At 36.3% G+C, this 27,926-nt stretch overlaps 1 protein-coding gene across 4 annotated transcripts in view; it reads left to right on the top strand.

Annotated features, from left to right (window-relative positions):
- Window positions 1–27,926, top strand: part of GRM8 (glutamate metabotropic receptor 8) — an 824,239-nt gene that overhangs the window by 677,458 nt on the left and 118,855 nt on the right. The gene's annotated exons all lie outside the window — the stretch shown is intronic.

Below are 27,926 nucleotides of genomic sequence, written 5' to 3'. Positions count from 1 at the left end.
TATAGAAGAGCAGACCACAAATAAGCTATAAATGTAAGGTAGTCTTATTTTGCTTCTCATGTAAAGAAAATTAAATGATTTCGGAATTTTTGCTGTGCCATCTAAAATTTGGTTACATTCAGCTTGTAACATTGAGACAATCGGTCAACAAACATTTATAGGCATACCTCAGAGATATTACAGGTTAGTGTCAGACAAGCACATTAAGGTGAGTCCCTGTCTCCACTAAAAATACCAAAATTAGTCGGGCATGGTGGCTTGTGCCTGTAATTTTAGGTACTCAGGAGGCTGAGGTAGGAGAATGGCTTGAACCCAGGAGGTGGAGGTTGCAATGAGCCCAGATTGCACCACTGCACTCCAGCCTGGGTGATGGTGTGAGACTGTCTCAAAAAATAAAAAAAAAGTTATCTTTATAGTATACTCTAGTCTATTAAGTGTGCCATGGCAATATATCTAAAAAAAAGTATCTTAATTTTGAAATAATAATTGTTTAAAAGTGCTAATGATCTGAGTCTTCACTGAGTCATAATCTTTTTGTTGGTAGAGGATCTTGCCTCTGTGTTGATGGCTGCTAATAATTAGGGTGGCAGTTGCTGAAGGTTGGGGAGGCTGTGGCAATTTTAAAAAATAAGACAACATTGAGTTTGCCATATAAATGTACTCTTTCGTGAAAGATTTATCTGCAGCATATGATACTGTTTGGTAACATTTTACCTACTGTAGAACTTACTTTGAAATTGGAATGAATCTCAAACTGTATTGCTGCTTTATCAACTGTGTTTATGTAATATTCGAAATCCTTTGTTGTCATTTCAACAATGTTCACCAAATCCTCAGCAGGAGTAGATTCTGTCTCAAGAAACCACTTTTTTTGCTCATTCATAGGAAGCAGTTACTCATCTGTTCAAGTTTTATCATGAGATTGTAGCAATTCAGTCACATCTTCAGGCTCCAATTCTAATCTGGTTCTCTTGGTATTTCTATCACTTCTACAGTTACTTCCTCCACTGAAGATTAAACACCTCAAAGTCATCCATGAGAGTGGAATCAACTTCTTCCAAACTCTTGCTAATATTTATATTTTGACCTCTTTTAATGAATCTTGAATGTTCTCAATGGCATCTAGAATGGTGAAGCCTTTCCAGGAAGTTTTCAATGTATTTTCTCCAGACCTATCAGAGGAATCAGTATGGCAGCTACAGCATTAAGAAATGTATTACTTTTCTTTTCTTTCTTATTTTTTTATTTTTATTATTTTATGTGTGTGTGTGTGTGAGACAGAGTTTCACTCCTGTCACCCAGGCTGGGAGTGCAATGGTACAATCTTGGCTTGCTGCAACCTCCTTTCCTGGGTTCAAGCAATTCTCCTGCCTCAGCCTTCCAAGTAGCTGGGACTACAGGCGCGCATGACCACACTCAGCTAATTTTTGTATTTTTAGTAGAGATGGGGTTTCACCATGTTGACCGGGCTGGTCTCAAACTCCTGACCTCAGGTCATCCACCTGCCTTAGCCTCCCAAAGTGCTGGGACTACAGGCATGAGCCACCACTCCTGGCAAGAAGTGTATTTCTTAAGTAATAAGACATGAAATTCAATATTACTCCTTGATATTTGGCCTACAGATTGGATGTTGTGTATTCAGGCATAAAAACAACATTGATCTCTCTATATATCTCCACTGGAGCTTTGGGGTGACTAAGTACCTTGTCAAAGACCAGTAATATTTTAAAGGGAATCTTTTTTTATGAGAAGTTCATCCCAATGATATGTTTAAAATATTCAGTAAACCATGTTGTAAACCAACATACATGAAACTACAAAGCCTGGGTGAGAACCTGGGTAACAGGCTTTGTACTTCCATTTATGCAACACAGGCTGACTAGATTTAGCATAATTCCAAAGGGCCCTAGGTTTTTCAGAATGTTCAATGAGCATTGGATTCAATTTAAAGTCACCTGCTTCATTAGGCCCTAATAAGAGAGTCAGATTCTCCTTTGAAGCTTGAAGCCAGGCATTGACTTCTTTCTAGCAATGGAAGTCTTAGATGGCCCCTTCTTCCAATAGAAGGCTGTTTCTTCTCCATTTAAAATCTATTGATTGTTGTAGACACCTTCATTCATTATCTTATCTAGATTGCCTGGATAACTTGCTTTAGCTCCCATATGAGTACTTGCTACATCACCTTGCACTTTTATGTTATAGAGGTTGCTTTGTTCCTTAAATCTCATGAACAAACCTCTGCTATCTTCGAGCTTTTCTTATGCAGCTTCTTCACCTCTGCCAGCTTTCATAGACTTAAAAGAATTAGGACCTTGCTTTGGATTATGCTTTGGTTTAAGGGAATGTTGTGGATGGTTTGATCTTCTATCCAGACCACTAAAACTTTCTCCATATCAGCAATAAGGCTGTTTTACTTTCTTATTATTTATGTGTTCCCTGGAGTAGAACTTTTTATTTTCTTCAATAACTTTTCTTTGCATTTACAACTTGGTTAACTATTTGGTGGAAGAGGCCTAATTTTTATCTGTCTCAGCTTTTGATATACCTTCCTCACTAAATATTATCATTTCTAGCTTCTGATTTAAAGTTAGATGTGTCTTTCACTTGAACAATTAGAAGCCATTGTAGTGTTGGTAGTTGGCCTAATTTCAATATTACTGTTTCTTAGGGAATATCAAGGCCCAAAGAGAGGTATAGAGATGGGGGAACAGGAGGTTCATTGAGCAGTCAGAACACACAACATTTATCAGTTATCTGTGTTGACTTATATAGGTGTAGTTCTGTTGCACTCCAAAACAATTACAATAGTAACAAAACAGATCACAGACCACAGATCACCAAAACAGATATAATACTAATGAAAAAGCTTGAAATATAAGAATTACCAAAATATGACACAGAGACATGAAGTGGGTACATGCTGTTTGAAAAATGGTGCTGAGAGACTTGCTCGGCATTCAACTTGCAAAAAAACATGCTATCAGTGAAGTACAATAAAAAAAGCACCGTAATGTGAGGTGTACCTGTATTGCCTTTTTATTTGTATACAGTAAACAGTTTTATGTTTGAAGGTAGATGTATTAGACCTCAGGTATAGTGATCACGTCTCAATTCTGTCTTCATCACAGGCATGAACTTATTCATTTCCTGAGACTTCTGAGAGTTCTTCTCACTCTTTATCAGGTCTTCACAAATTTGTATGTTAAGCTTTCCTCCTGAGATGAAGTTTTGCATCTGCTACCAGCTGGATAAGCAATTACTGGGCATTCCATGAAAAATAGAACTTTTTCATATCCTTTAAGAGATTGTTAAGAAGTAATTGGCCTTGGAAAGCTAATACCATTCTGCTACCCTTTTGGGCATATCTTCCCAAAGGGCAGAATTTTATTCATTTTCTGAGAATTTCTAATGACTCTGAACATTAGGAGATGGTCTCTTTCACAATGTTTTTATTTTTTATTTTTTTCTAAAACTTGAAAACCTAAGGCTGAAATAACTTTCAAGATGATAGCTGTGGTTCTTGTCCAGGTCAGCATTTTCTCAAAGCCTTCCTCAGAACACTGGTTCTGCAGGCTTTTAAGTAGCTACTATATAATATGCTTAAAAAGGCTTCCTGGTCAAATAAGTTTAGGGAATGTTAGGATAATTGTTTTTTTTTCTATTTTTTTAAGACTTCTTGGAGACTTTAATATGCTAATATACTTCATGACTGATGGAGAAGTGGGTATTAGGTATACTTTTTAATAAGTTGTTTGAACTACGAATTCCTTTTTATTTGAAGAATATTTATGGAACCAATATTCCTTAAACCTACTTTGAGAAATGTTGGCGTCCATTGAATTTTCCATCTAAGTTGAATTACATATTTATTAACTCGTTTGATCTTTACTATAATTCTGTGAATTAGGTACTCTTTGAATGACCATTTCATAGAAGAGGAAACTATGATTAACAATAAGTTGCTTATTTAAGTTCATTCAGCTAGTGGAGACATAGCTAAAATTCAAAAGCATATATATCTGATGCCAATGTTCATGCTTTCAGGAATACCGATAAATGGAAATCAGGCAGAAGTTGATGACTGATTGGATATGGGAGACCAGGAGATGGTGGAGCTCACGATCAATCTTAAGTAGACAAGAATGCAGAAGAAAGATATTTTAGGAAAAAGAAGAAAGCCTTAAGAAGAAGATCACATTTAAGCTAGATGGATCTAGACTATTCTGGACAAGGGACATGAAGATAGGGAATACCAGGGGTAGAGAATGGATTGCACAAAGGCAAAAAGAGGGAGTCTTGGAATTTTCATGAAAAACAGAGGGACTAAGAAGAGAAATCATAGAAGTCCTATTTAAAAAGAAAATTTTGGAGTTTGGATTTCAACTTGGAACATGGCTTTTATCCGACAACTATTATCAGTCACTACTCTAAGGAAATAACCTGATGCCAGCTGGACATTAGGAAGATTAACTGTATCAATTTCTATAAAAAGATGGCCCTCAGAGAAAACCCTCATTTAACAGTGCTCTTTGACCATTCAAATTATTAGTGAATAGGCATGTATTTAATTTATAACTTACTGAAAAAAATTTAAAAATAATAATTTGTTCTAACCACAACTTTTTTTTTCATATGGGATAACCATGTTTTCTTTTTACCAAATATCCTGATTTATTCTGTAGTATTTCCTTAATATTTATCTGATCTCATTTTAAGGAATTTAGGGACCTTTTAAGGGAGATATATCATTTCAAAATTTACTTAGTAACCTTTTCTATAACATTGATTAACAGAGTATTAAATAGATATCTTATTTAAGTTAATTAATTTTTACTAATTCCTTAAATGCCACAATTTTGCCTAAGTGAATGAGTTAGTGGACAAATTTAGAAGACACTGGGGCTGAGCTTTAGTTCAGTTGACAAATTATGGACACGCCTGGTGTGATCTAGAAGAAAGGCAAGTAAAAATTCCTTTTCCTAGAATACCAACTACTTTTTCCCTTCTCATAAAAACTTTATAAAACTAGTTGGCCAATGAAGACATCTTATGCATGCATCAGAGCAAAGCCTAGTTGTCAGGTCTATTGCCTGCCATGGACTTATTAAATGTCACTATTCCAGTGTTGAGGCTGATTCCAGTCAGCATGTTACTGCACTGAAATCTTTCCTCATATGTGAATTGAAAGTTCCTATTATTTAGAGATTCTTAGTTTATAGAAAGTTTTTAAAGATCAAAAGAATTTTTTTATGTGAAAATACTTGGAAAACTTCAAAATACTATAGAATTGTTGGTTATTATTTATGGGAGCCATAGTCATTTTGTATAAAGAATACCAGTCACAAAAAGTCACATGAAAAGAACAGAAAACAAAATTCAACTTTGTCCTTTTTTCCTGTTAGAGAATTTTTGACATATTTTGAAGTGTAAATTTAGTCCTAATTGGATTTGCATACATTTAAACAGAACCAAACTTCTAATATTTTGTTTTCTCTAACTTTTGTGTCTTTCTTTTTCTTTTATTTTGTATTTTTAGTGGGAGGAGTAGAATCCTTTACCTCTACTTAGAAAAATACCATTTCATACCTACTTTATGTAAGATAATAGCCATGAAAAAGTCTGGTACTATTACTGGCACACAGAGTAGATTCTCAGTAAATGCGGGTTAAATGTGAAAAATTTCCTTGTAGGGTTATGACAACAAGGTTGTCACCCTTGCTTCAAATGGATAAGGCCAGGATGGGAAGAGAAAAATAGGTCTTTTTTAAGTTCTCCTTTTTTTCCTCTTTAAGTTTAATAATTGTCCGATAGCTAATATCTAACGTAAAATACTACTAAAATTAGAGAACTGAATTAAAGACCAAATTAAAAATGGTGATTTTTATGAATGTGCCTTTATACAGCCTTCAAGTAGACTTTAGCACATATCTTTAAAGCACATAAAAGATAGCTGCTTTTTGTAACTGGAGCCCCTCATCCTTCTAGAGTACACCTCTGCAGCATGACAGCCATCTGCTGCTGCTCCCTTAGTGGCTGCCCCTAAACTGCCCAGACTCTCTAAATGTTGAGTGGAAGAAGAGAAAGGAACAGCTGTTCGGGAGCTTTGTGGCTGCCTCTGCCCTCCTCACCACCTGGCAAATGCACAGCTCAGCTCATGGAGCTAGCAGACACACTAAGTCAAACTGTATTCTTCTCCACACCACTTGCTCATTCCTCACATAAACTACTAATCTCCTTTCTGCCATCTTTTATCCTTCTCTTTTCTGTTATTTCCATTCGATCTTTAGGATGCTAAGTGGAAATGGGATAGGGAGACTGAACAGCTGTATCCAGAGAGGACAAATTGTATCCTGTTTTCCATCTTACTATTTTTATTACTTTAACTAAAAATTCTTTAAAAAACCTACATGTCAGAAATATATGTAAATACATCATTTCACAGAGTTTCCAATCAACCCATTATGATGGGTATTGCTTTTTATATGTAACAGGAAAAATATGGATATAAGACTAGTAAGAGTTTCTCACTTTAGTCTTCTCTTTAAAAAGAAACATCTTTGCTGCCCATAATCAGACTGGTGAATGAGAGGGAGAGTCAGGAATCATTGAAATCAGTTTGATTGATTTACACTGAAAACATAAGAGAAGGAAATGAATAGATTTAGGAGATGAAAAGGAGGGAATAGAGAAAGAAGCATGGGTTGGGTTTGGTGGGAGATTTTAAGAGTTATGAAAGAAAAAAGAGAGTCTTTGGGGCAGCTGCAAAATGAGAAAGATACATATTAAAAGAGGCGAGGAGAGAGAGAGAAAAAAAATGCTTTGAATTGAGAGGCCTTCCATGGAGAAAGCATGCTCAAGAGGGTACAAAAAGGCTTTTAAGAAATTGCACTGGGTTACTTAGAGATTTATCTTTTGGCATTGCTGAGAAATTTCAATGAATACTTAAGTTGCTTTCAAATTAGTTTTTGATTTTTAAACATTATGCTATAGTTCCATGAGGAAGCTGAGTTTTCTGTGGTTACAGTACTGGAATGTAAAATGTCACATCTACTTTCTTTTTTTGGAGTAAATCATCACCTAGGACATATATTAGAGTAGAACTTCATAGTGTTTTACACTTTGGAAATTTCACAGAAATTTGTATTTCGTTGTCCTTGAAATATTATACTAAAGTTAGAGGGAAATTTTGTTACTACTCTGAGATTAAGAGTAGCCCTTTGGGGTGATAATCTACTATTTGGTATTGGATTACTAAATGGATTATTTTTAAAGTTAGTGTTAAATGATTACACTAAATCAAGACTTCCTAGGAAGTTCTTTAGGTAACTGCAGATTGGAAATTAGCTTTTCAACTTTATCTCCCAAGATGTCAACTATGTTAAGAAACGAGTTACCATTCAGGATGGAGGAAGGAGATGCGGCACCCATGCCTAGATTGGGTGATAACTTAAATCTCTGCTCTCCTGACTGTGGTTTTATCCTATGGTTAGCCTTAGAAACCACCAGTACTCCTAGGAATTTAAGGAATTGATGGCCAAGTTTGGAAAAATAGGACAGTGAGTTATGGATAAAATTTCCCACTGAAACAGGACAGCTACGATAAGCTTTGGAGCCATTGGGTTGGTAGTGAAATGAATGATTGCACAGTTTGGCTTTAGGATGTTTTCCTGGAGTCAAAAGCTTGCACAACCTGTGCTTTTGAAGGAGACAAGAAGACCACCTCACTGACCTAGAAAGGATACAACAGAGTCAATGGGGGCTGTAAGTGTAAGTCTGGTTTATAATTAGACTTTGATAGTGAAGAGAGAAATACCCACCTTTGCAGTCAGACTGGAGCTTATTGACATTTTGAGGAATAAAACTCAGGAGCTCAGGATCCTCATTGACATTTTAAGGAATAGAAAATGAAAATACCAAAAAGGTGGGAAGAGAGAAAAAGAGATGAGAGTCAGTCCGTGTGGGCTGATAGAGGATTTCTGTAGAGGTTTAACAGAAGAAAGAGATTTAAGGATAGTTGCAAGTATTAGAGATATTAAAAGCTGGGGGCCGGGTGTGGTGGTTTATGCCTCTAATCCAAGCACTTTGGGAGTCCGAGATGGGTGAATCGCTTCACCTCAGGAGTTTGAGATCAGACTGGGCAACATGGTGAAACCCTGTCTCTACAAAAAATACAAAAATTATCTGGGCATGGTGGCTTGTGCATGTAGTTCCAGTTACTTGGGGGACTGAGGTGGGAGGATCACTTGAGGCCCGGAGGTGGAGGTTGCAGTGGGTGGAGATCACATTGCTGCACTCCAACCTGGGTGACAGAGTGAGACCCTGCCTCAAAAAACAAAACAAAAAACCAAAACAGAACAATACAAAAAGTTGGGGAAAATGACTTTTTGTTTGCTCTGTGCTATGAATTGAGTCTTCTTTTGCCATTTGTGAGTGACATCAAGAAATATTTTAATCACTTCTCAAAATGTTGGTGAGAATTTAGTTTTTAAATGTTACATAATGCTGGGCCCAGTCTACATGGGGCATTGACTTTGCAGATGTTAAACATATTTACAGATGAGGAAACCAAAGCTCAGAGACTAGAAAGGGCTTACTCATGACTCTCCAGCTATAGCACTTGACCAATACTAAAGCTGTTTGCATTACACAGTGGTTGCCTCCATCAGCCTCCATCATGTTTCTTGTTAGTAACCATTCTGGGAGAAGAGTGGATGAGAGCTAATAATTGGGTGATGAGAGAAATATATATGGGTTCAAGACCAAAAGTTGCACTTGAAAGTTAAGTTCTCAAAATAAGAGAGACACAAATATAAGAAAGAAAGCAAAACTCATTATACTGCCTTAGGAAATACAATTTTTTTTTAGGGGTTGGCATCTCACAAATGCAAGAGTATCACAGGATTACAATTTCAAAAAACAGTGTGTATGTAAACAAGGATAATGTTTCTGAGTTCCACATTGACATCTGATTATTCAATTATGTTGGTTTGGTTAAATTTTTTTTCTTACCTTAAGTTCAAAGATACAACTCATGAGTCAAGTAGCAGATTTTATTTTATTCCCTATAGCAGTGGTCCCCAACATTTTTGGCACCAGGGACTGGTTTCATGGAAGACAGTTTTTCCATGGACCGGGGGTGAGAGGGATGATTTCGGGATGATTTAAGTGCATTACATTTATTATGTGCTTTATTTCTATTATTATTATAATACATTGTAATATATAATGAAATAATTATACAACTCACCATAATGTAGAATCAGTGGGAGCCCTGAGCTTATTTTCCTGCAACTACAGAGTTCCATCTGGGGGTGATGGGAGACAGTGACATATCATCAGGCATTAGAGTCTCATAACAAGTATGCATCCTAGATCCCTCGCATGCTCAGTTCACAATAGGGCTCACACTCCTATGAGAATCTGATGCCTCTGCCGATCTGACAGGAGGCAGAACTCAGGCAGTAATGCTTGTGCTGCTCACCTCCTGCTACGCAGCCCAGTTCCTAACAGGCCACAAACCGGTACCAGTCTATGGCCTGGGGGCTGGGAACCCCTGCCCTAGAGGATCTGTTGTCTACCCTTATAGTATATGGTTGCTCAAAGTTAACTGAGGGAAAAGGAATCACCAGAGAATTCGAGCCAGTTCTGAGACAGAGCTTGGAATTCAATAGGGCTGACAGAACACTGTGAGTCATGTTATACTACCCTTGCCTAATAGAGTCAGTATTCATCAGGGAACCTCTTCACAGGAAGCTCCGAGTCCACACCTTAATAGTCAGGTCGATCAATGGTATCAGATAGTAGACGTAGTCTTGGGGCCAGTCTGCAAAACAGTCTAAAAAAAATTAAAAGGAGCCTGTTTCTAAAAAAAATAGTGCAGTGTACTCTGTGAGTGTCTAATTAAAAAGAAAATGAAAAAGAAGTGGAATGTTAGTTGCCTTGGGGGATTTCAGATCACAAAGCACTCAAAGACTTAACTCTGTAGAAAAAGCAAAGTGAAGAGAGAGTTGGAAAACACATCTGAAGATTCAGGTAGTAAGATTTCCAACCTCAGTCCTGAAGATGTAGCTTCATCACTGACCGTATAATAGGTGGGAAAATCCCTAACTCCTTAGAGACGACACTTACATCCAGCATTGGAATGTGTTATGATGAATACATGGTTTTCCAAATTCATCACATTCTTTTTTAATATCCCTTTAGTCTCTGTTTACAGACTTACTGGACTGCTTGCCAAGCCTGCACTCAGTCATGCTGGAACTCTCTAAGGTTATCTAAGAGCTGTATTATATTCCAGCCAAAATCAGTAGAGTTGCTTATCTCCCACATTGATGAGGAGTTCAGTGTTCTGCCAGTAACTATAGTAATGGTTTTGATGTAATGGTATATTTATTAAACCAATAGCTATGGTTCAGTGTTGGAACATTGAACAAGCCTCATTGGCTGAAGCCAGAAATGTGCATTTCTTCTCCAGGGTAGGTGGGTGATGGTAACAGTGTCATTTAAAATGGTGTTTTAAGTTTTACTTCTTAATTTCTTTTGAAGTTTTTATTTTAGAAGATTACTTTAAGTCAAAAGCAAGAATATCTGATTTCACTTCTCCAGACCTTTGGACATCCTTAGAGAGGCAACCTTTTTGAATTGCTTGCAGTATTTTTGTTAATAACTACAAGTATTATACCTCAACGTCTTCATCTATTAGGTTATTTTCTGAGAATGTGATAAGAAAGGTTGGAATTTGAGGATGGGCATGGTGGCTCATGCCTGTAATCCCAGCACTTTGGGAAGCCAAGGTGGATGGATAACCTGACTCTCAGGAGTTTGAGACCAGCCTGAGCAACATGGTGAAACCCTGTCTCTACTAAAAATTCAAAAATTAGCCAGGCATGGTGGCACACTCCCTGTAGTCCAAGCTACTTGAGAGGCTGAGGAAGGAGAATCACTTGAACCCGGGAGGCGGACGTTGCAATGAGCCGAGATAATGCCACTGAATTCTAGTCTCAGTGATAGGGTGAGACTCTGTCTCAAAAACAAAAAAATTAAAAAATAAATAAAATGAAATAAAGGTAAGAATTTGTTTACTTTTGCTGTCTTTTATACCCTCTTCCCTCCCCAAAGCTTGCTTTGTATATTTTTGAGATTCTGATTTTTCTTCTAGTAAATTCTGTGGCCCCAGAAAAGTATACTTAATCCTCTATTTTTGGTTACAGCTTTTTGACATATACCTTGACTCCCTGTTTCATTAAAAAATGCTAAAATATATATACTCTGCTCTACTGTTTCTTCTCACGTATACAACTTATTTTTTGTTTGTTTGTTTTGAGCCACACTTTTACATCATCCTGTTGTGAATACTGGCATTCTATCCTGTGAGAATAATAAAATTTTCTTTTTCTTTGTTCCTGGGTTGACTCTAATAGGAGAAAACAAACATTTACATTATGATGACTGTGTAAACATTATTTAAGTTCTGGACTAAGATTCCATTTCCCACTTCAAAATATCTGACACCATAAACCTGGGGCCATTTAAAGGAGGATGTTGCTGGCATCAAGGTCACCTGTATTGTCTTCTCTTATATTCAGTCTATCGCTTAACGTTCTAATGCATTTGTACTTGCTTTATATTTAGATTTAAAAAATTTTAATGTTGTTTCCAATCATCATTCTTTTAGTTTTTCTTGTACCGTTTGTGGTTATGCATTCTCTCTGTGTCTTTCTCTGTCTTCATTGTCTTTGTGGGTCTTCATTCAACCCCCTTAGGATGTCACTTCTGTACCTCTGTGTCTCCTTGTTTTTAGCTTTGCTGGTTGCTTTTTAGTTTGCCATGCAACTACCCTCTTTCTCTCCTTTCTCTACCATTCTGGGATGGAATATCATTTCATGGATTCCAAGTTTTCCTCCTTCTTAGTTTACTTCTGTATGTTTGGAGTGCATCCTAAAAGAAATTCCCAGGATAGGTGCAAAGGAAGGAAGCTATCTCAGAAAATGTCTTACAGATAGCTTTATTCTGGCTTACATTTCAATTGATAGTTTTGTTGGATTTGGAAACAATAATAGAAAATTTTCCATCAGAACTTTAAAGGTATTACTTTGCTATTTTTAGTACCTAGTATTGTCAATAATAAGTCAAATACCTTTGTAAGAAACTAGGGGTAACTTGGCATCATCCAGCATTCCCTGTGCAGAGCAGCCATCGGATGTTGTCATGTGGACATTCATTTCTATCTATCAGCATTGGAACATTTCTTTGTATTATTTTATAGATATTATACCATACAAATCTTCTCTGGTCTTTATTTTTTGGAATTCTCTTAAGCAAATAATACTCTGTGGGATGATCCTTTATCTTGCTAACACTGTCTCTCATATTTATCTTTTTGCTTTATGCATTCTACATGTTCTCAATTTTATCCTTTATGTTTGTATGTATGGTTGTACTTTCCTCTCTAATCTCTATATTACTTATAACTTTTAAAAGTTCATTTTCCTTCTTTGGAATAATTCAGTGTCTTCCAAGACCAGAGAGTTTCGTTTTATCTTCTGTCCTCTCCTGCTGTGTGGTGGTACATGGTTTAAGACATCCCTGGGGCCGGGTGTGGTGGCTTATGCCTGTAATCCTAGCACTTTGGGAGGTCGAGGCAGGAGGATCATGAGGTCAGGAGTTCGAGACCAGCCTGGCCAACATGGTGAAACCCCATCTGTACTAAAGATAGAAAAAATTAACCAGGCATGGTGGCATGCATCTGTAATCCCAGCTACTCAGGAGGCTGAGGTAGGAGTATCACTTGAACCCAGGAGGCAGAGGTTGCAGTGAGCCGAGATCATGCCATTGCATTCCAGCCTGGGTGACAAGGTGAGACTCCATCTCAAAAAAAAAAAAAAAAAAATCCTGTATATTTGGAATTGGTCTCCTCTGCTGCTATGAAAAACGATTGACTTGTTTTTGCCCTAGATTTCTGATCTGAAGGGGAAGGCAGCCCAGGGATTCAGACTCTATGCAGATCAAAGGAGAGTGGGAAATACTTGTTGGCAGGCAAAGAGGATATTTGTTCTTATGGGAAGGGCCAGCATACACACTAGAAATCTTACTATTTCCAGAATTTTGTTCATTTTCTTAAAGAAGAGCCCTCTGGTTTTTTGCCCAGGGGTAAATGCCAGTTGAGTGGGATGGGTCTCCCATTCTTGTCCTGTATATAGATCATCAATGACTCTGTAGTTAGACTCTTTATTTTCATTACAGTATTTAATCTCATTTAAATCTCATAAAATCTAAATTACTTCCTATCTCTGTGTGCTGTGTCTCCATGGGATTCCCTTTGGGAAAATAGATTGTAATTGAAGCTGTCTTGCAGTATATTTCAGTTTGTGAATTTTCTACTTATTTTTATCTATCAACCTATGGACTTCTACTTTATATTTCTGACATTTATTAAAAATTTATTGTATTAGTAATGATTTCCTTTACATTTTGTATAATTACATGGTCTCTAATGACTTTATTCTCTCTTGCATACTTAGACTGCAGAAGGGCTCTGGAGCGATGAACAGCAAATCATGAGCCAGGTCCTAGGCCAGCTGTGTCAGTGTGGTTTGAAAGTGACCTCATGCAATGTTGCCTCATTTATGAAGAGGGTAGTTGCCTGTTGGTTATGCAGACAATTAGATTCAGAAAAAAAGTGACAAACTTCACAGAAATGGTATTTGAATATCATCACAACTCATTCTGCTGACATTCTGAATATATGTTCTGAAAAGCCAAGGTTTGGGGATCTCAACTTTTTGGGGTATTTATGAAAGAATATGTGAATCAACTAGACACCTATTTTCAGAAAGAGTCTTGGATTGTGTTGTTGCTCTTTCCCAAGTCTGGTTTTCCTGAGCTGGAGTAGCCAGGGGAAGTGTCATGGTAATTCTTATGGGTAGGGGTAATGGGGGGAATGCCAGAGAATGCTCCTGAAATTTTTAGTAGTTTTATAATTTAGTGTCAGTGGCATACAGGTAAAGGAAGATGTTTTTCAATAAGTCTTCAACCTTCCAATAAATGGGTGATGGGACTAGTGCTAAATTATTCATTGTTACCACTTATAAAAACTTCTTGAGAGACTTCTTGTCAGTGGGTGGATTGCTGTCTAGGAGTACAGGAGATACTTTGAATTTCTAATTTCTAGTTTATTTTATATTCATACAATGAAGTAGGCTATTGCAGCTGGAGTGGCTTAATGCTTTGAGCCCTAAAGTTATAATTTAAGAAGTATCCTACCTGACAGATGTCTAGGACCCATATCCCACTTCATGCTCACTCATGCAAGGATTTTTCATCCAGCACTGTTCTACACTGTCTCCCAGTGGGGAAGTACAGGTGAACTGAAATTACAAATGAAATTACAGAAGGCCAGAACATATGAATATGTAATATAGAGAGTGGGCATAGGGCAAAGTATTGATTGAAAATAAACAAGATGAGAAGGAAGTAGCTAGGGAAAAGAAAAAGGCAATAGACAACAAAAGAAAATATCAAGTTAGTTTAAGAATCAAGGAAATTAGAAAACTTGATGTAATCTGGAGCCAGGGAAGGGTTACAGTGAAAATCAGAATGTTCTGGTCGTGAAATCCATGTGGATAAATAATAGACTCAATTCAGGTGACTATGGAGAAAGAAAATTACATCTTATGGGGATAAGTTGTTCTTCAAGCCCTCGTTGATAACTCCAAGCATTCTTAAGGACTGGAATTTAAAAAGGATGATGTCTAAGAATGATATTGTTTAGATGTGAAAAACTGGCAGACCTAGGATTGACTTAGGTGCCTGTAATTTGCCTTTCTGTATTCAGCTTAGAGTTCTAACACCTTGCGGCTGATAATAGAGTAGATTTTCTTTCTAAATGGATGAGACTGCATTTTTGGATAATTTATATTGCTGGCAGGATGTGGGAAAAGACACGCTTTACCACACTTTACCACACATTACTGAGAGAAACCACTTGGCCCCTTCTATTGTCACAGCAAAACTGATGAACAGTTCCTACAGAACACTTCCTCCCTGAGTTCTCCATGTGGTTTCATTCCAATTTTAGTGACTCTGTGCTAACATTGCTAGAGAATTACTGGTGTGTCAGTATTTGACTGGCAGCTCTGATGTGGACACAAAGTGTCGTTTTCTTCCTGTAGTAGAATACAATTAAAAATAAAATTCACTTTCAGCATTTTTGTTTCTTTTTGAAGAAGTTCAGTATGTCTTGGGGGAACAAACATGTGGATACATGGAGCCTGTCATGGTCATTAAATACCCAGGTTGGAAAGTACCTCTGTGCAAACAATAGTTATGTGGCACTTTTGCCAGCTTCATTTTAAGGAACAAATTAGAGAAACATTGGCTTGTGACTACATTATGTAAAATACAAAACAAAACTAGAGTAAGAAACTACCCAGTCTTTAGATGGCCCACTGATTTGAGAGGAGAAACAAAATTTTTCTTGTTAGATAGTTGTGGATCTTTTGTGTGTTCATTGGAGCAGCTAAACTTTGGGGCATAAATGGAAAGAAAACAATTTGAAGAAGTATAATAGAGTGGAATTTTGAAAAGTCTTCAGAGTATGGGGCTGAATCACTGCTGTTTAGCAGGTGATTGACAAAGGCGTTGTTCTTCTCTGGTTTATTTATTCAGGATTATGTATCCTGATTGTTTTTTCTTCTTGATTTTCCTTGCAATAGTATCAACCTTGATAGTGATTTTATAGTTGCTAAATATGTTTCATCTTGGCTAGATCCCAAATCCCTTTGAAATGATTTCCAACTTATTAAAGAGCTACAAACAATTGTCACAATGCTGAAGTCACCAAATAGGCTCTAGCAGCACCCTTTGTTTTGATTTAATTTTAAGATTATCAAAATCTTATGGAAGAATCATTCCCTTTATTTTGTAGCTTGATCAATATTTTTAAACTTTAGTGTGGTCATTTATAATGAAAATGAAGGACAACATAAATTTCTGTAGTACTTTTTATCAGTTTAATGATCTGCATATAAATTTAGGAATAATCATTTACTTCAAAGTCAGTCATTTAAAAAATCTTCTCCAACCCAATTATATGAAGTTTAAATAATAGTCTGCAGAGGTGAGAGACAGAGGGAGAGAGAGGGAGGAGCTCTGCAGTTTTCTTGGAGAAATGTAACCTAGAAACCCAGATGTTTTGTATGCTAATCAGGTAACCCTAAATAACTTAGTTTTAAAGACTTACATCAGTTCCGAATTACCTGTGTTAATAGAGTTTTAAAATACGAAAGTAATGGCTTATGTGGAAATATTTGAGTTTTGGAATATATATCTTTCTTTCTGTTAACGTAACTATGGATATGTTTGATATCTTGAATGTTCACTTTAAACAGAGTATTGAATTCATGTTGGAAAGGTCTAAGTAAAGAGGAGGCACATACACACTCCTGAAGCTTCCTTCCTTCTTTGCCTCATTATCTCTGTTCTGTTCTTCTTTCCAACTTTGAGACCCTCACTAAAACTAATATAAAACAGTAGGCAAATGTCTTTTCTTTTTATAATTTTAACTAGTTTACCAAATAATTTTAATTTGTTGGAGATATAAACAAGATATTATTTCTTCTTTTTCTGTCCTGTAGAAGAGTTGAGTGCAGATTCCATAGCTTTCTGATAATTTTTGGCTATTAAAATTAATTCACTATCATTTAGGACAGCAATCCTCATATCCTCTCTGAAGCTTACCCCTTACATCCTCCACTGTAAACTAGAGATGTTATTTTGTCCAATCAAAGTATGAGTGAGGACTCATGGGCAAGGATGATGGTGGGTCCAGGGTTGATATTCTCTTTCTGGATATAACATCTTATTTTTGTCTCTTTATAGCTGGGTGGGAGCAAGGAGGATTTATACATGAGACCAAGTTCTTCTTACCTAAGCAGAGGCTTATCAGTAATGGGGAAATATCTTTTTATTTTATTTTATTTTTTGCACCAGAGAGCTAATTTATTTACCACTAAAAGTATACACAATTAAAAAATTGTTGTATTATAATTAAAAACACTTAACATGAAATCTACCCTCTTAACAAATTTTTTATTATTATTTAAGTTTTAGGGTATATGTGCACAACGTGCAGGTTTGTTACATATGTATGCATGTGCCATGTTTGTGTGCTGCACCCCTTAACTTAGCATTTACATTAGGTATATCTCCTAATGCTATCCCTCCCCCCTATCCCCACCCCACAACAGTCCCCGGTGTGTGATGTTCCCCTTCCTGTGTCCATGTGTTCTCACTGTTCAATTTCCACCTATGAGTGAGAACATGCGGTGTTTGGTTTTTTTGTCCTTGTGATAGTTTGCTGAGAATGATGGTTTCCGGCTTCATCTATGTCCCTACAAAGGACATGAACTCATCATTTTTTATCCCCTTAACAAATTTTTAAGTGCACAATACATTATTGTTGACTATAGCTACAATGTTGTCCAGTGGGTCTCTAGAGCTTATTCATCTTGCTCAATTGAAACTTTAAAATGTTGATGAATAATTTCTCATTTATTCCTGCCCCCATTCCCTGGCAACATCCATCCCACTCTCATTCTATGAATTTGATTATTATATGATTCCACTCATATAAGTGGTAACCACCATTCTAAACTTAACTTCTATGAGACCAACTTCTTTAGATTCCACATATGAGTGAGATCATGCAGTATTTGTCTTTCTGTGACTGGCTTATTTCCTTTAGCTAGTATCCTTAAGCTTTGTTTATGTTGTCACATATTGCAGAATTTCCTCTTTAAAAAAGATAAATAATATTTCATGGTATTTATGCATCTCATTTTCTTTTCCGTTCATCTGCCAATAAACATTTAGATTGTTTCCACATCTTGACTCTTGTGAACAGTACTGTGGTGAAGATAGGAATACTAATATCTCTTTGAGACTCTGATTTCAATTCTTTTGGATAAATACTCAGAAGGGAGACTGCTGGGTCATGGGGTAGTTCTATTTTTACCTTTTGAGGAACCTCCATGCTGTATTCCATAGCGACTACACCATTCCTCATTTCCACCAACAGTGTGCAAGGGTTCCCGTTTCTCCATATGCTTGCCAACATTGGTTGTTTTTTTGATAATAGTCATTCTGATAGGTGTGAGGTGATACCTCATTGTGATTTTGATTTGCATTTTCCTGATTATGCAAATCATCAGGAAATAATGTTGAGCATTTGTTCTCATAGCTATTGTCCATTTGTAGATCTTTGGATAAATGTCTATTCAACTATTCTGCCTATATTTTAAGTTGGGTTAGTTTTTTTGCTATTGAGTTGTAGAAATTTCTTACCAATTTTGAAAACTAACTCATTCTCAGATATATCGCTTGCAAGTATGTTTTCTGATTTCATAGATTGTCATTTTACTGCTTTCTTTGCTCTGCAGAAGATTTTTGGTTGATGTAGTGCCTCTTGTTTATTTTTGTTTTCTTCGCCAGTGCTTTGGATGTCAAATTCATCAAATCATTGCCTAGATGAATGTCATGGAGATTTTCTCCTATTTTTTTCTAGCAATATTATAATTTCAGGTCTTACATTTAGTTCTTTAATCCATTTTGACTTGATTTTTGCATATGGCAATAATAAAAGTGCCAGTTTTATTCTTGTGCATGTGGATATCTAGTTTTCCCAACACTATTTGTTGAAAAGACTGTCCTTTCCCCATCGTATATTCTTGGCATCCTCACTGAAGATCAGTTGAGCAAATATTCACAGATTTATTTCTGGGGTCTCTATTCTGTTCTATTGGCTTATATGTCTGTATTTATACCAGTACCTTATCATTTTGATTTTTGTAGCTTTGTAATATATTTTGAAATCAGGAAGGGAGATGCCTCCTGCTGTGTTCTTCTTGCTCAAAATTTCTTTGCTATTTGGGTTCTTTTATAGTTTAATATAAATTTTAGGATTTTTTCTACTTCTATAAAATTTCTTTGGGATTTTGATAGGGATTGCATAGAATCTGTAGATCACTTTGAGTAGTCTGGCACTTTCACAATATTAAGCCTTCTAATCCATAAATACAGGATGTCTTTCCATTTGTTTGTGTCTTTAATTTCTTTCATCAATATTCTTTAATTTTCAGTATATAAGTCTTTCATCTCCTTAGGCTTATTTCTAGGTATTTTTATTATTTGTGATGCTATTGTAAATGAGACTGTTTTCCCAATTTTTTCAGGTAGTTTGTCATTAATACATAGCAATACAATTGATTTTTATATTGATTTTGTATCATTTAACTCTATTGAATTTGTTCTAACAGTGTTTTGTTTTTTTTTTTTTTTAATAATTGAGTCTTTAGAGTTTTCTATACATAAAATGATGTCATCTGAAAACAGGGACAATTTTGCTTCTTTCCAATTTGGATACATTTTACTTTCTTTTCTTGTCTAATTGCTCTGGCTGGGACTTCCATTACCGTGTTGAATAGAAGTGCTAAGAGTAGGCATCCTTGCCTTTGTCCTGATCTTTCAACTTTTCACCATTGAGTGTGATGTTACCTGTAGGCTTTTCATATGTGGTCTTTATTATGTTGAGGTATTTTCCTTCTAGTCCTAGTTTCTTGTCAGTTTTTATATGGAATTGTGGTTGAATTTCATCAAATGCCTTTCTGCTTCTATTTGGATGATTATGGAATTTTTATCCTTTATTAATGATTAATTGATTTTCGTATGTTGCCATCCTTGCAACTCAGGGATAAATCCCAATTGGCCATGGTGTATGATCCTTTTAATGTGCTATTGGATTTGATTTGCTAGTATTTTGTTGAGAATTTTGCTTCTATACTCATCAGGAATATTGGCTTTTAGCTTTCTTTTCCTTTGTTGTATTTGGCTTTGGTATGAGGGTAATGCTGGCCTCAAAAAATTAGTTTGGAAGTGTTCTCTCCTCTTCAGTTTTTTTGGAATAGTTTGAGAAGGGTTGGCATTAAATCTTTAAATGTTTGGTGTAATTCAGCATTTAAGCCATGTGGTCCTGCACTTTTCTTTGTAGGGACATTTTTTATTACTGTTTTTAATCTCCACACTAATTATATGTATGTTCGGACTTCATATTTCTTAATGATTCAGTCTTGGTAAGTTTTTTCTAGTGATTTTTTTTCATTTATTTTAGATTATCTGGTTTATCTGAATATAATTGCTTTTAGCAATCTCTTATAATTTATTTTATTTCATTGGCATCAGTTGCAATGGGGAAATATCTTTGACTTCACTCTGGTTCAGTCTGGTTCCATATGCTGGTAACCATGGCTGACAGGTGGTTTCCAAATCAGTAGTGTGCTTTGCTTCCTTGAGTTGAGTTCAGCTTCAACTAGCATCTTCTTTGATGAGGAGCCCTTCAGAAAACAGCAGGCCTATCATCTCTTGGCCCTTGCTATTGATCAAAACCCCCAATTAAGACACTTTCACTAGGAAAGATGTCTCGTTGCCCAGTGGCTGCTAGAAAAGACTAGGGCACCTGCCCATCATCTGACTTTCATTTCTTTTTCACATGGAGGTGGGACCACCAAAACTGCTAATTTCTCTTCCTCATCTCCAAAGGGTTCTGGTAGCCATCTACTAGACCTGAATATAACCATAACCATCACCCTAAATTTTGCCTTGGACCTGATGAAACTCTATTATAATTTTTATACCACTGGTTTAGAGTTCTCCAGAAATTCTGCCGCCTTTAGAAATTTCTAGCGATAAGCACTTTCTCTGTTAATGTACACTTTCACACATGTGAGAAATCAATAAATTTCGTGCATCAGGAAGTTCTAAAATAAACTATCTTACCATCCTTCTCTGTTGTGGTAGCCCCAAGTATACCTGTAGGTTTTGTTAGTCAGCAAATATCCACCTAGAATATCTTTTTATGCAGCTACCAGCAGTCTCCACAAGTGGTTCAGTTGGAGAACTGTCCTTCTGAGGGAAAGAGCCAAAGCCACTCCCCTAAACATGGCTCTTTCCCAGAGGCTGACAAGCCACAGCTTGATGCCCTTGAGCCCTTCCCTCTCAGTTTTCTCCCTAAAAAATGAGATTTAAGAGGAAGGGTGGATGGGAACTTGCTCAAGTAGGGCTGCCTCTGGCATGTCTTGGTTGGCCTTCAGGACGGCTCTCTGACTCCTCTTAGAATGTAAAGTAAAGGTAGTTTTTGGGAAGCTCTTCTCAGACCTTTCAGCTTTAGGATTTACCTGGATTTCCAGGTAAAGGAAAAATCCTACTCAACATTCTGTTACACTACAATTTCTTAGTATTTGCACTGTTGACATGAGAAATAATGAATATTTTTGGTTAAATATGGTTTTTTTTAAAAAAACTTAACAGGGCAAGTAGAAGTTTTGATATTATAAAAGAGAACTTAAGAAGAATGGTTCAAAATATCAATAATTTAAAATTACTATTGATGCCGTAAATCACCGAGGGGTAGAATGTTATGCCTGTGTATTGTACAAGGCCAGATGCCTAAGTGCAATGTAACATGAGGAAGCACACGTAAGTGCTAAGGGGCATGAGATTACTACGTTCATTATAACGGGCTTCTAAGCTTTCAAACATCATATCCACATATTGTACAATGGGCAGTACTGAAACAGCTTGGATATATTTGTTATAATAATTAGTTAACCATATATTTCTTTAGTAAATCTTTGGGTCATCTTTTTGACATTTAGAGCTTGTTTATGTAAAACCTTTGCTTATTTATTTATTTGAGATGGAGTTTTGCTCTTGTTGCCCAGGCTGGAGTGCAGTGGTATGATCTCAGCTCACCGCAACATCCGCCTCCTGGATTCAAGCGGTTCTCCTGCCTCAGCCTCCCAAGTAGCTGGGATTACAGGCATATGCCACCACACTGGCTAACTTTTTTGTATGTTATAGTAGCAACAGGGTTTCTCCATGTTGGTCAGGCTGGTCTCGAACTCCCAACCTCAGGTGATCTGCCCCCTTTGGCCTCCCAAAGTGCTGGGATTACAGGCGTGAGCCACCACACCGGGCAACCTTCGCTTATTTTTAAGATAAATTGTACCTGAATTTCATGTTTAAATTTAGATTCTTAAATTATATTCCACATTGAAACTTCTTATTTAGTTTACATTAACTGAGCATTTCTTCAACAATAAACACTTAGTATTGCATTTCTTTGAACCTCAATATAATAGACATTTCTCTTCCCAGGACTCCCTTGTTAATTAAGACTCAAAAACTAACTGGGAAGCCAACCAGCCATTCTGTTACCCATACTAAACAGTTTGGAATAAACTGGGAGTGTGCACATTCCTATTATCACAGAAAATTACAAGGTTTTGGTGATGCCTTTGATGCAAGTAAATCTTTTGTGATTTATCTTTATCTAGTGTTTTCCCCAAATACTCCTACATAAAGCTTTGTACAGCAAGACACTTTATCTCTCTCAACTTTAGTTCACTCTTTTTAATGACCCATCGAGCTTAGCAGTTTATGGTTTTATCATGTCTAATTTTTTATATTCACCCTCTGAATTATATTTTCAGATATCAGGGTATTGGGGAATAATGTTTTCTAAGACTGAGTCAATTAGATATTATTTATTAATCTTAAAAGAAAATGCCCTATATTCACATTCCCATCTTAAAATGAAAGAAGTGAATAAATATAATTTTTAAATAAATAAAATGGTTTCCAGTTTCATCCATGTCCCTACAAAGGACATGAACTCATTCTCAGCAAACTATCGCAAGGACAAAAAACCAAACACCGCATGTTCTCACTCATAGGTGGGAATTGAACAGTGAGAACACATGGACACAGGAAGGGGAACATCACACACCGGGGACTGTTGTGGGGTGGGGGGAGCGGGGAGGGATAACGTTAGGAGATATACCTAATGCTAAATGACCAGTTAATGGGTGCAGCACACCAACATGGCACATGTATACATATGTAACAAACCTGCACGTTGTGCACATGTACCCTGAAACTTAAAGTATAATAATAAATAAATAAATAAATAAATAATACAAAAATAAATAAATAAAATGAAAGATAATTCAAGTTTAAATGAGGGATAATCTATAGCTGTTGCTGTTGATCAGACCATTGTGTTATCGTTTTGGTAATAATATGGTATAGCATCCTGGATTGGTTTTTATTTTACTACCATTTTTTTTTGAAACAGAGTCTCACTCTGTTGCCCAGGCTGGAGTGTGGTGGCATGATCTTGACTCACTGCAACCTCTGCCCTGGGTTCAAGCAATTCTTCTGCCTCAGCCTCCTAAGTAGCTGGGACCACAGGCACGAGCCACCACGCCTGGCTGATTTTTATATTTTTAGTGGAGATGGGGTTTCACCATATTGGCCAGGCTGGTCTCAAACTCCTGACCTCGTGATCCGCCCACCTTGGCCTCCCAAAGTGCTGGGACTACAGGTGTGAGCCACTGCGCCTGGCCTATTTTACTACTTTTGTAGCTGTTTTTTCTAAGGAAGTACAAGACAAAAGGTGCCAATAATGGCAATTATGGTTAACCTGAGTGAAATAAAGATTTGAGCAGGAATATATATTTCAATGTGTGGACAGCTGATAGGATTAGTAGACCATGTAGTGTGTCTGTCACAAGGAAGTAAAGTTGACTAATCAAGTCTTAGATAAAAGATCTGATTTCTAGTATTGAACATCAAATGTTTACAATAAGTTCAAATTAAAGAGAGGATTGAAAAAGCTCACATGATTTCATGGGCTGCTATAATAATGAAATTACTTAAAGGATTATCATTTATATGTATATTTTCTTAGCATTCCTATTTATCCAACTTGATAAATATGCATTTGATTCATTTCTATTGAATAGCAATACTGTCCTTATCCCATTCCTAAATGTCATCAACTTCAGAATTGTTTAATTCTTTCTTGAAATTGGAATGCTAGTACTTCAAAATGACATTTATAGAATTATTGCAGTGCTGCTTTATAGCATTTTGGGTCTTCTTGGAGAAATCTGTTATAGAAAATAATGTATTTATTGTATAAGGCCTATTTACCATGCTTTGTTCCTACACAAAAACAGTGAATTTTGATCAGTAAATCTTATCTGTGGTGTTAGTTTCCTTTGGTATTTTGCTGGTTCATTTCATCTCTATGCAGAGATTTTTATTTATTTATTCACTCATTTATAGATAACAATAGAAGGCTGACTAAAAGCATTCCCCCCTGCTGCTTGAAATCTCAAAATACAAACAAACATCTTTCTAGAATTTCTGAACCAAGAATACAGTAATTTGTATATAATTTTCTCTATTCTTTTCTGAGTTTCCATTACATAAATCAATGTTATTCATAGGTTTTATAAGCCATATGAAATATTAGCAATGAATTATAATTAGAAATCTTGCTGCTAACCTGACTTCCGGTTAAAAAATCAGTGACTTATATTATCACTGATATAGACTAAAAATTATGTGGATTTGAAAACATCACTGCCCAACATTTTAATATTCTGTCATCTGAAATAGAAAATCGGTCATGCCTTTAAAAAATAAAGCAAAGGCAGCACAGGTTGTAAGTGTTGCTGCTGATATGTAAGTACAGCTTAGCCTTCTGCTCTACAATGCAGCTTTCTATCTTTAGGTTAGATTTCAAGTGGCGATGCATTTGTCAGTCCAGCTTTCTCAGATCATAAAATGATCATGTCTGTTGACACAATTACTGATGCTGCTATTCAGGACTGAAGAGTGATTGAAGAGAATTTCAAAGAGAAAATATATCCAGTTGCAAATGGAGACATGGGTGAGTTTCAAAGGCAGTAAACTCACTATTCTTACATCGAGCCTACAATTGAAATTTTCTGTTCCAATTTAAAGTAATAGTTTACATTCATACCAGGTGGATTCCTGAAAGTTCCAATTCATACTCAGATTTACAGGTGGAAGGACTTACAGAATCAATTGAGCATTTTTTAGTTCTGATTCTAAACACACTGTCCACCACTTTTTTCCCAGTATAAGTTGTTAAGCCATCTCAAAGGTGTTTTAGAAGGAACTGTTGCACAAGACAATGTGATCTATTCAAGAATTATCCAGCACAACAGTAATTGAGACGAGGTTTGAATCTGTTTGTTAAAATTGGAGAGCACTAACAGCTTACCAACTAGTGTCAAAATTACCAGTAGCTGGCTCAGTGTGGTGGCGTATGCCTGTAATCCCAGCACTTTGAGAGGCCGAGGTGGGTGGATCACTTGAGGTCAGTAGTTTGAGACCAGTCGGAGTAACATGATGAAACACTGTCTCTACTAAAAATGCAAAAATTGGCCTGGTGTGGTGGTACATGCCTGTAATCCCAGCTACTAGATTACAGGCTGGGATGAGAATGAGGCTGAGGCATGAGAATCACTTGAACCCAGGAGGCGGAGGTTGCAGTGAGCCAAGATCGCACCACTGCACTCCAGCCTGGGCCGTAGAGCAAGGGTCTGCCTGAAAAAAAAAAAAAAAAAGCAAAACATTACCAGTAGCTGACACTTCCTTCAAGATCAATATCAAACTTGTTCTGACTTTCCAGCTATCTGGAGCCCATTTCCCTGTGCACATTACTCACACCACTTATAAGCCATGATTTGCTCTGGAAAAATACATGTGAGGGTGCTTTGCATCAGTACCTGTCTCTCTCTTCACTAATTGTAGCTGCTATTGCTCCACCTGGCTTGATTCTTGAATTCCTGATTCCTAAACTATTCCTGGTCTTTGGTTAGATTCACTGCTTTGGTCTTTGCAATGTATCTTTGTTTTCCTGATTCCTTACCACTTTTGATATTGAATGATGACTTATTGCTCTTTGTACAGGCCATTTAGGTACAGTCAGCCCTTGGTATCTGCAGGTTCCACATCTGTGGATTCAGTCAACCATAGGTTGAAAATATTCAGAAATAAAAAGGAATGGTTGTGTCTGTGCTAAACATGTAAAGACTTTTTTTTCTCATCATTATTCCCTAAAAAATGCAGTATAAAAACTATCTTCATAGAATTTACATTGTATGAGGCATTGTAATTAACCTAGAGATGATTTCAAGTATACAGTAGGATGCGTGTAGGTTATAAGCAAATATTACACCATCTTATATAAAAGACTTCAGAATCCATGGATTTTGGCATCTGGAAGGTCCTGGAAACAGCATACAGAGGCATACAGAGGTTGAGAGGGTGGCTTTGTGGTTAAGCTACCTGGATTGAGGACAGCTTTGCCACTTACTTTATGTGTATATATACATGTATATACACATGGCCCTTGGCAAATTAGATTTTCTCACTTTGTGTAATTTTCTTCAATTGTACAATTATGATATCTATAGGGATGTTTTAAGATTAATAAAGAAATACATAAAAAGAACTCTGAACTATACTTGGTACACAGTTGTAAGCTATTAGCCATTTTTGCTCTTCACTGTGGTACTTACATGTACTTAACTCTCTGCTAACCTACCACAAATCATAAATGCTACCTAGAATTTTGATCCTACCCTTCCACCTTTTTAACCCTGAGCTTACTCAAGTTGCTTTATGACAGTGAATTATAAATTTGTTGAAATGTACCTTATAAATGTGATCTGTGAAAATTCTTCAAATCCAGTAACAGATGCCATATGTTAATATGAATTTATGTTAATTTTAATTCAAATTATTCTCTTCTGATTTATTATTTTGTGAAACCAGAATTCCTTTATAATTTATAGTTTAAAACAAACTTAAAGTACATCTTTATATCTTTATATTACTTTTTGGTATTCAACATGTGCCTAGCAAGCACATATATATAGTATATATATAATATACATACATATACACATACTTTGTCAATATACACATACATATATACATACTTTGTCATACACATATATGTTGCCATATTTCTATGTTTACAGTTTGCCCAAATTCTGAGCATGCAAAGATGAATAAGATATGGCAATGAATGAATAAAAAGATCTTACTAAGAAAACATTAAAACTTTTTTAGAGCTACTCATTACATTTGTATTAGCTAGAATTTCATATTTTAATTCTTTACTCACAGTGAATTTTATAATAGGAAGGGTTGTACAGCAACAATGGGGAATTTCCAGAAATTTCTTATGATCACCACTTGTGGTTGTTTTACTAAAACTGAAAGGAAGATTGTCACAAAAATGAAGATGGATCCTGGCAGGATGGAAACAGAAGCAGCAAAGAAGTGCCCTGTGCTGGTGTGAGAGAAAAATGTACAGAGACAGTAAGGATGGACCAAGAGTGATTCCAAGGTGGTAACTGAGCACCTGAGCCCGTCTCTGTCAGATACATTTTACTTTTCTTTGTTATTTGCTATCCTTGTGGTAATGGATCCAGAGCATTATCCAGTCTTACCCTAATACAGCTGCCTTTGCTCTCTTTTAAGATTTCAAAGTTTTCTTCTTAAATATACTCTATTGAGGAGAAAATCGCCAGCAAGGCACTGTGAGGTCTTCTGCACTTGCCAGTGTCTGTTGGGAGACAGTATTCCAGTGAATATCACAGGAAGATATCCCTGATCCCTTCTTTAGGGGAGCAGCTTCCCCACAGGCAGCTCATTTTTCAGAGCAAGAATAGGGCTCTATCTTGTCTTTTTCTTTGTGTTTCTTCTTTGTGCTGTTCCTTGGCCCTTTACTTGAAAACAGTACTTAATAGTATATCCATATTTCGTTCAAGTAGTTTTATGAATTACAAATAAAACTAAAGACACCAATGGACACCAGTGAATAAGTCTTTCATTTATATCTGATTAGGGAAAGAAACTAAAGACAATGGAATAGAACTGACATTCTCTTTAGAGGCAAAATGCATTTTTGGAACAAAAATACATACATATGGAGTCTTTTGATTACATCTTTTTAAAATAAATAATGTGAACCATGACTGACA

The sequence above is a fragment of the Gorilla gorilla genome, chromosome 6 (assembly GCF_029281585.2).
Source record: "Gorilla gorilla gorilla isolate KB3781 chromosome 6, NHGRI_mGorGor1-v2.1_pri, whole genome shotgun sequence".
NCBI lineage: Eukaryota > Metazoa > Chordata > Mammalia > Primates > Hominidae > Gorilla > Gorilla gorilla.
This window is presented reverse-complemented; position numbering and strand designations above follow the sequence as displayed.